The following is an 8,128-nucleotide window of genomic DNA, read 5'->3' on the forward strand; positions in this document are numbered from 1 at the left end:
TCAAGTCGAGCTTTAGACGATATTCATATCAAACATTGTGATCTTTGTGACTGGACAGGTAAAGATTGCAAAAAGACCAGGTGATTTCTCTTGTCTTTAACTGTCCAGTCTGTGAGTCTGTCCCCATGATGACCTCAGATTCCTGCTCTTGAGTTCTGACTGCAGTGGAACCTGATGTGATCATCTGCTGTTGATGTTCCTCCACCTGGAAGGTCCATATAGTATGATGTGCATGCTGAGATGCTTTTCAGCTCCCCACTGCTATTTAGAGTGATTCTTTGAGTTGCTACATCCTTCCTGGCTAGATTGAATCAAATCGCTTATCAACAAGGCATTTCCACTTACAGAACTGTTGCTCACTTATTGTTTTTTTTTTTTGTCTTCAAGCCATTCTCAGTAATCTCTATAGAGCCTGATGTGTGTGAAAATCCCAGGAGATCAGTATCTGAAATACTACTAGCAGCCAATCTGTTCACCAAAAAAAAAAAAACCTATACCACAATGAATCACATTTTTTTCTTCATAACTGTCTTTGTTGTGAAAATTAACTGAAGCTCTTGACCATGCATGATTTTTTATTTTTTATTTTTTTGCATTGTGCTGCTGCCACATGATTGGCTGATTAATTATTTACATGAAATTGCAGATGTACAGGTGTTCCTAATGAAGTAGAAGGTGGGTGTATTTAAACAAAGACTCTAACAAAACATGTCTGGGAAAAAGTAAAAAAAAAAAATCCAAAACTTGAACATTTCACAGAGCAATGGTGCTGAAAATGGAAAGCATATGGAGCGACAGTGAGGAGGCTGTTTGGCAAATAGTCTCGATGGTCAGGTATGGTTGGGTTTATTAGGAAAGAAAAAAAAAAAAAAACTAAGAGGGTAAGAGGTAACGATGAAAGAACTTGAGATTTCATATGGGAGAAGCTGTTCACAGGACAACCAAAGCCTGGACAATCCAAAAAGCTTATAGAGCATTGCAATAAAACAAAACAAAACAAACAGTACTGTGCAAAAGTCTCGAGTCACAATCATTTCATCATATTTTACTTGCCGGATTTCTTTCTTTCTTTCTTTTTTATGTAGGTTTCCTAAAGAACTTTTTTGTCTCTCATTTATAGACCGGTTCTCGTACCTGACCAGTTTCAGGGGATTGTTTTTGTTTGTTAAATGTATTAATATACATTATATATTGATAGATATCATAATATTATAAAATATAATTAATAAAAACAATAATGAATATTATACATGATACTCTGTGTGTATACATGTTTGGCTGACTATATATACTGTAACTTTTTATGTTTTTGGCAGGGACCAACCCTTGCTCAGCACCATGAGATCACCATCTTTACAGTGACGCATGCTAGTCGTATCATCATGCTAAAGGTTAACTTTGACCCTTTTCTCTTGCGCATGGTGGCCCAACACCTTCCTAAGACTTTTTTTTTTGTCCTGTCAGAAGCAGGAGGTCCTGTTACCAACTCGACGCAAACAGCTTTAAATGTATTTATATTACTATCGCCCTGATTATTTAACCTTTACGGCGTCCCTTTGATATCTGGGAGCCTATAAATACACGTCCATGAGATGACCGTGTACGAGGATGCTGAGGCAGCTGAAATCCTGCTGACCCTACAATACACTAGTGTATTACAACAAACTCACCCACGCAGATCCAAGTGTGTGTGTGGGTGGGTGGGGGTAGGAGGAGGTAGTAGGAGGGTAGTTTGGCGTGTGTGATAAATGCATTATTTTAATAAACGCCTTGAGTTTGTCAGCATGTAGTCGATTGAGTGCCACTTAAGCAAACGTATTGGTTCCAAAGAACCGCGGCCTTCGCAAATGAGCATCGTGATCGGCCCTTTCCTTTGGCTGGGAACGGCGCATGTATGTGTGTGTGCGTGCGTGTTTGCGTTTAACTCACCTGGCGTCGTGTCCGTTTGCAGACACTGCATTGAAACGTTCAGTATGGTTCTTATAACTTTGTCACTGCTTCTCTTGTGCTCTCCCGCTCTCTTTTTCTCTGCAGTGTGTCTCTGCTGAGGTGGCTGTACCTGCTGTGACTTGCCCTAACTTTGACAAAGTGTTCCCCCTATGTATAGTGTGTTTGTGTGTGTGTGTGTGTGTGTGCAAGATCTATGCTGCACTGTATGATATTATGCAGCTGTGTTTATGACAGTAATATGACTAACGGACTGGTCGGGACACTTTTGTCCTTTTGTGAGTGAGTGTGTGTGTGTGTGTGTGTGTGTTTGAGAGTGTGAGGAATATTTAGGTTAACCTTTCCGACTTCATTAGGAGCTTTGGTGGCCTACAAACAAGCCAGAATGCAATCCAAGAACTCCGGTCAAGCGGTAACATTGCTAGAAGGTCACGGATGTGGTTCTCTGGGAGTCCTGGGATTTGAACTCACTACCTTTAGCTTATTATCACTTTGTTATGAGAATATGAGCGAGCTGTCCTGGATATCCTTGAGTGTTAATGGGATGTGTGGTGCTCATGTGTCTGCTTGCGTGTGTGTGTATGTGTGTGTGTGTACCTAGTTGATGGTTTTCCACGCTTGTCTGGCCATGTTCGCCATTTCTCTCTGTCTGTCTCTCTCTCTGCTTTATGCTAGAACATACACTCACCTCTAGTCCTCTCCTGTTTTGTTCACCTTGCTTCTCCCCTTTCCTTTCCTCTTACCCCCGTCCCTTTTCCCCCCTCCCTCTTTCTCTCTCCCTCTCTCTCTCTCTCTGTGTCTCTCGCTCATTGATAGTAGAGACGATGTGACTGGAATACTGAGCATCTAATCATTATTCCTCTAGCGAGGCACAGCGCACAGACGGAATGCCAATTCTGCCTGGTCTCTCCCTCTCTCTCTCTCTCTCTCTCTCTCTCCCTCGCTTATCTTCCCATCCCCTCCCTCTCTCCCACGCTTTTGCTCCATCCCCTGCTGTGTCCCCAGGTTTCTGTGTTATCTAGGCAAAGGTTAACATTAAAGCCTCAAAGACGCCAGGATTAAGGGGACACGGGCCCAGGTTTTTTTTTTTTTTTTCCCCTATGTATCTTTGCATGCATAAAAGGAAGGGCTTGCAAACACTTACATCCCAGCACAGTGCTATTGTTTGTGAGTGAGTGTGTGTCTGTGTGTCTGTGTGTTACTATGCCAGTATGAGGACTTTTTGTGTGTGCTGCATAAAAAGGGGATTCTGCGCTAAGCTGATACTGAAGCACTGAGGGAAAAGAGGAGAGGAGAGTAGCATAAGTGTGTATGAGAGAGAGAGAGAGAGAGTAGTGAAGAGCAGTGCTGCATGACAACAGGTGTAGATGACAACAGTAATTAAGGAGACATGCATTCAAGGGCGCGGGTGTGTGCCTTCATTGCCCGTTTTAAAAAGATTACATTATCCAGTTTCCGTGAAAAAAGGGACAGGAGGGATGGAACGGGGGGAAAAATAACACAAATGGTGAAACGGTAAATTAAATTAATTGGCTGAATCACAGTTTCTGGGAGTTGTTTCCAAAAGAGAACGAATGAACGCCGATTACCTCGCCGGATATCACACCATCCCTGGCCACTTTAATAGGAACACTTGGACCTTGGCTCATTCACGGACGATCAGGGGACACCAGCACAGTGCATACACTCAAGCAGACACAGATCAACCCCAAGAGAAAATCAAAGTGATCTCATCGCATCTTGGTTGCTGGTGCCAGACAGGCTTTTTAAAAAAAAAGAAAAAAAAAAAAAAAGAATTTAAGCTGATAAGGAGGCTTAAAGAACCACCATGTACAGGCATGGTGAGCAGAAAAGCATCTCAGGACAACCGAAAAACAAAGGCAGATAGGCTCGGACCATCCGGGACGGATGTTAGACTCGAATCAAGCACAGGACTTTGTGACTACAGGCGGTACTACAAAATGAACAAAAGAACACTGCCTGCTCTTTTTCAAGTCTACAGCTGGGAAGTTTGGGTGAGCAGCTTCACGTTCCTGTCCTTAGCTGGTAGACATGAAAGCCGATGTGGTCTTTTGCTGTAGTAGACCACCTGCCTGTGAGTGAACGCAGGGACTCCGGCAGGACTAACTATACCGGCATAACTAATAAGGGAAAGCCAGAAGGAAACACAGACATGAGGGCTCCCTGAGATGTAAATCACTTCACCGTCAACAAACCTGAGTGATCAATGAGATGTCTTCTTCTGCTCGCCACTTTGGTATAGATTGGTTATTTGAGTGAACATAGTCAACCTGTCAGCTTTATTCTCTGTAAACTCCAGAAGCATTGTGCATGGAAATCCCACGGAATCAGCAGTTTCTGAAAGACTGAAAACCGGCCCATCTGGCACTGACGACCAGAGTCAAAGTCACTGAGATCATATTTCCCCCCATGCTGTTGTTTGCTGTGAACATTAACTGGAGATCTGTGCTGGCACTGCCTTATGTCTTGCCCTGCTGTCTAATGATTAAATAAGTTCATGAATAATCAGGTAGATAAAATGACTGGTGAGTGTACAAGTCAATATGGGGAAGATATACGAGGGTGAGTCAAAAATGACCCGCATTCTGACTGTAGAATTTGTTTGAATTAACTTTCATAAAAGACAACTACTGTACATCATTTTGATAAATGAATCTCCTTGCTTTTTAATACACTTTGTCTATCTGTCAACAAACTTTCATATTCCATAATCAAAAAATGTTTTGGGCTGAGCTGCAAGCCACAAATGCACTGCTGTCTTCACTTCTTCATGATGGAGGTAAAGTCATGGCTGATTTGCAGTAATCTACTGGCGCTCGTTTATTTCACATGTACTCTCGATGTTGTTATCAGCCATGGACGTGGACGGGCGTCCAGCTCCTTCTTGATGGCTAGCACTTTTGTGACCTCCCTTAAATTTCTCTATCCATTCATTACACACTTCAGGTACACCCTTAGAACACTAAAAACAAATCATTGCATGCTGCTCTTCTTTAGTCCAAATCACAAGCAGGGGATCAATTTTTCCTTGTATCACAGTTACTAATGAACTGATGTAACACATTCACACCTGCACAGCAGTGACTGGGGAGACAGTGGCCTTGAACGGAAAGTGCGGACAAGTCAGTGTGCCCAATAGAAGTTTTAACATACCCGGAGTGCGGATAATTTTTGACTTACCTTCGTATTAAGCGTTTTCTTGTGATTGAGATTTTAACTTAAATATGGATGTGCTGTGGTCTAATGGTGTTTTCTGTGTCAACGTATGGATGTTGTTGTGTAATATGTGGATGTACTATGGTAATCTGTGTTTACATGGATGGTGTTTTCTCTGTTCACATCTGGAAGTATTATATTGTAATGTTATGATATAACACAGTAAAATCTCCAGTCCGGTTTCAAACCCTTCAGAGTTAATTTAAGTCCAACTGTATCTATATAAACACTTTATAGTGTTCATTTGTTGGGAATTTTGTGTGCACATGTGGATGTGCTGTGGTGTAATGGTGTATTGGATGTTATCGTGTAATCTGTGTACATGTGTAAAGAAGCTGTGGTGTAATAGTGGTTTCTTTGTCCACATGTGGATATGTTGTGGTGTAATGATGTTATCCCTCTTCACAAGTGGATGTGTAATCTGTGTCCACATCTGGAAGTGTTATGGAGTAATGTGTGTCCACATGTGTTTTGGTGTTATGGTGTAATGTGTGTAATATGGAAAGGTTATGGTGTAATAGTATAACTTGTGTCCACATCTGGAAGTGTAATTGTGTAGTATGTGTCTAAATATGGAAGTGGTATGGTTTAATAGTGTAATATGTGTCCACATCTGGGCGTGTAATAATGTATTGCTGTAATACTGTGTCCACATCTAGAAGTGTAATGGTGTAATATGTGTCCACATCTGGAAGTGTAATGGTGTAATCTGTGTCCATATGTAGAAGTGTTATGGAGTAATTTGTGTCCACATGTGTTTTGGTGTAATGGTATAATCTGTGTCCACATCTGGAAATTTAATGGTGTAATAGTATAATCTGTGTCCACATCTGGAAATGTAATGGTATAATCTGTGTCCACATCTGGAAATGTAATGGTGTAATGGTATAATCTGTGTCCACATCTGGAAATGTAATGGTGTAATGGTATTATTAATTAAATTTTATTTGTACAGCGCAGCATCTAAACATACCAGCTCACCGTAATACTCTACGTCTATGAGTTCCCTAAATCTGTTCCTTTACTTAAGGGTAATCTATTTACAAACATGGTTGGGTAAATAAATAGGTTTGTAGCCTAGACTTAAACACTGAGACTGTGTCTCAGTCCCGAACATTAATTGGAAGACTACAGTGTTCCATAACTTTGGGACTTTGTAAGCTCTGCCCCCTGCTGTAGTTTTTATAATACGCGGTACTGATAAGCAGCCTGCATGCTGTAGCCTGCATGGCGTGGCGGATCATAATACACTGGCAGTTCACTCAGATACTGCGGTGCTGGACCGTTTAATTCTTTATACGACAATAGTAGTATTTTATTTTTTTTTAATTTATGCAAAATTTCACAGGGAGCCAATTCAGTGTGGATAAGATAGGGGTGATCTGCTCGTATCTTTTGGTTCTAGTAAGGACTCAAGCTTGTTTATACACCTAGTTGAACACTCGGACAGTAAGGATTAATGGTATAATTGTGTCCACATCTGGAAGTGTAATGGTGTAATCTGTGTCCACATCTGGAAGTGTAATGGTGTAATCTGTGTCCACATCTGGAAGTGTTATAGTGTAATCTGTGTCCACATCTGGAAGTGTTATAGTGTAATCTGTGTCCACATCTGGAAGTGTTATAGTGTAATCTGTGTCCACATCTGGAAGTGTTATAGTGTAATCTGTGTCCACATCTGGAAGTGTAATGGTGTAATCTGTGTCCACATCTGGAAGTGTAATGTGTAATCTGTGTCCACATCTGGAAGTGTAATGGTGTAATATGTGTCCACATCTGGAAGTGTTATGGTGTAATATGTGTCCACATCTGGAAGTGTTATGGTGTAATATGTGTCCACATCTGGAAGTGTTATGGTGTAATATGTGTCCACATCTGGAAGTGTAATGGTGTAATATGTGTCCACATCTGGAAGTGTTATGGTGTAATCTGTGTCCACATCTGGAAGTGTAATGGTGTAATGGTGTAACGTGTCCACATCTGGAAGTGTAATGGTGTAATGGTGTAACGTGTCCACATCTGGAAGTGTTATGGTGTAATGGTCTACTATGTGTTCACATGTGGATATCATATAATCTGTGTCCACATGTGGATGTTACTGTGGTATAATGGTGTAATCGGTGCCCTAATATGGATGTTTCGTGGTGTAATGGTGTAATCTATGTCCACGGTGTGACAGCGTTATAGTGTAATTTTTAAATCTGTGTCTACATGTTGATGTGTTGTGGTGTAACCTTGTTGTTCGTGTCTACTGTACATGTGTACTTGTGGCCGTGTCTATGTGTGGATGTATTATGGTATACTTTGTCCGTGTCTGATGTGTTACTATGTAATCGTGTAATGTGTCCACATGTCAATGTGTTTAGGTGTAATTCTGTAATCCATGTCTATGTGTGGATGTATTATTGTGTAGCGCTGTAATCTCTGTCCAAATGTGGATGTGTTACCGTGTAATGGTGTCAGGGGTCCACATGTCAATGTGTTCAGGTGTAATGGTGTAATTGTAATGTGTCCACATGTGTGACAATGGTGTTTGTATCTCCACCTGTATACTGTAGCTGTTCAAAGGTCTGTCATGTTTTGTTTATATACACAACACTATGCATCTCAAAATACGCACGTGTGATGTCGCTCTTGGACTGGAGCCTCCATTTGTTTTCTTGCTGCTTCCCTTATTTCATTCCTTATTTCCTCGATGGAGAGTGGGAGGGATAGAAGTGCCTGTCCATCTTTAATAAATGGGGAAGGAAAAAAAGGAGCGGGATTGAGGGAGGAGGGACAGGAGTGATAGCTCTTTGGATTTAGATTGGAGCTTGAGCAGAGGAGGTATGGGGGATACAATGAGCTGAGTGAGAGAGAGAGGGAGAGAGAGAGAGAGAGAGAGGGAGGGAGGGGTCGGAGTCAGGGAGTGAATGCAGCTTGCGGTGCCTGCTGTGGAATTACA

The sequence above is a fragment of the Clarias gariepinus genome, chromosome 4 (assembly GCF_024256425.1).
Source record: "Clarias gariepinus isolate MV-2021 ecotype Netherlands chromosome 4, CGAR_prim_01v2, whole genome shotgun sequence".
Classification (NCBI taxonomy): domain Eukaryota; kingdom Metazoa; phylum Chordata; class Actinopteri; order Siluriformes; family Clariidae; genus Clarias; species Clarias gariepinus.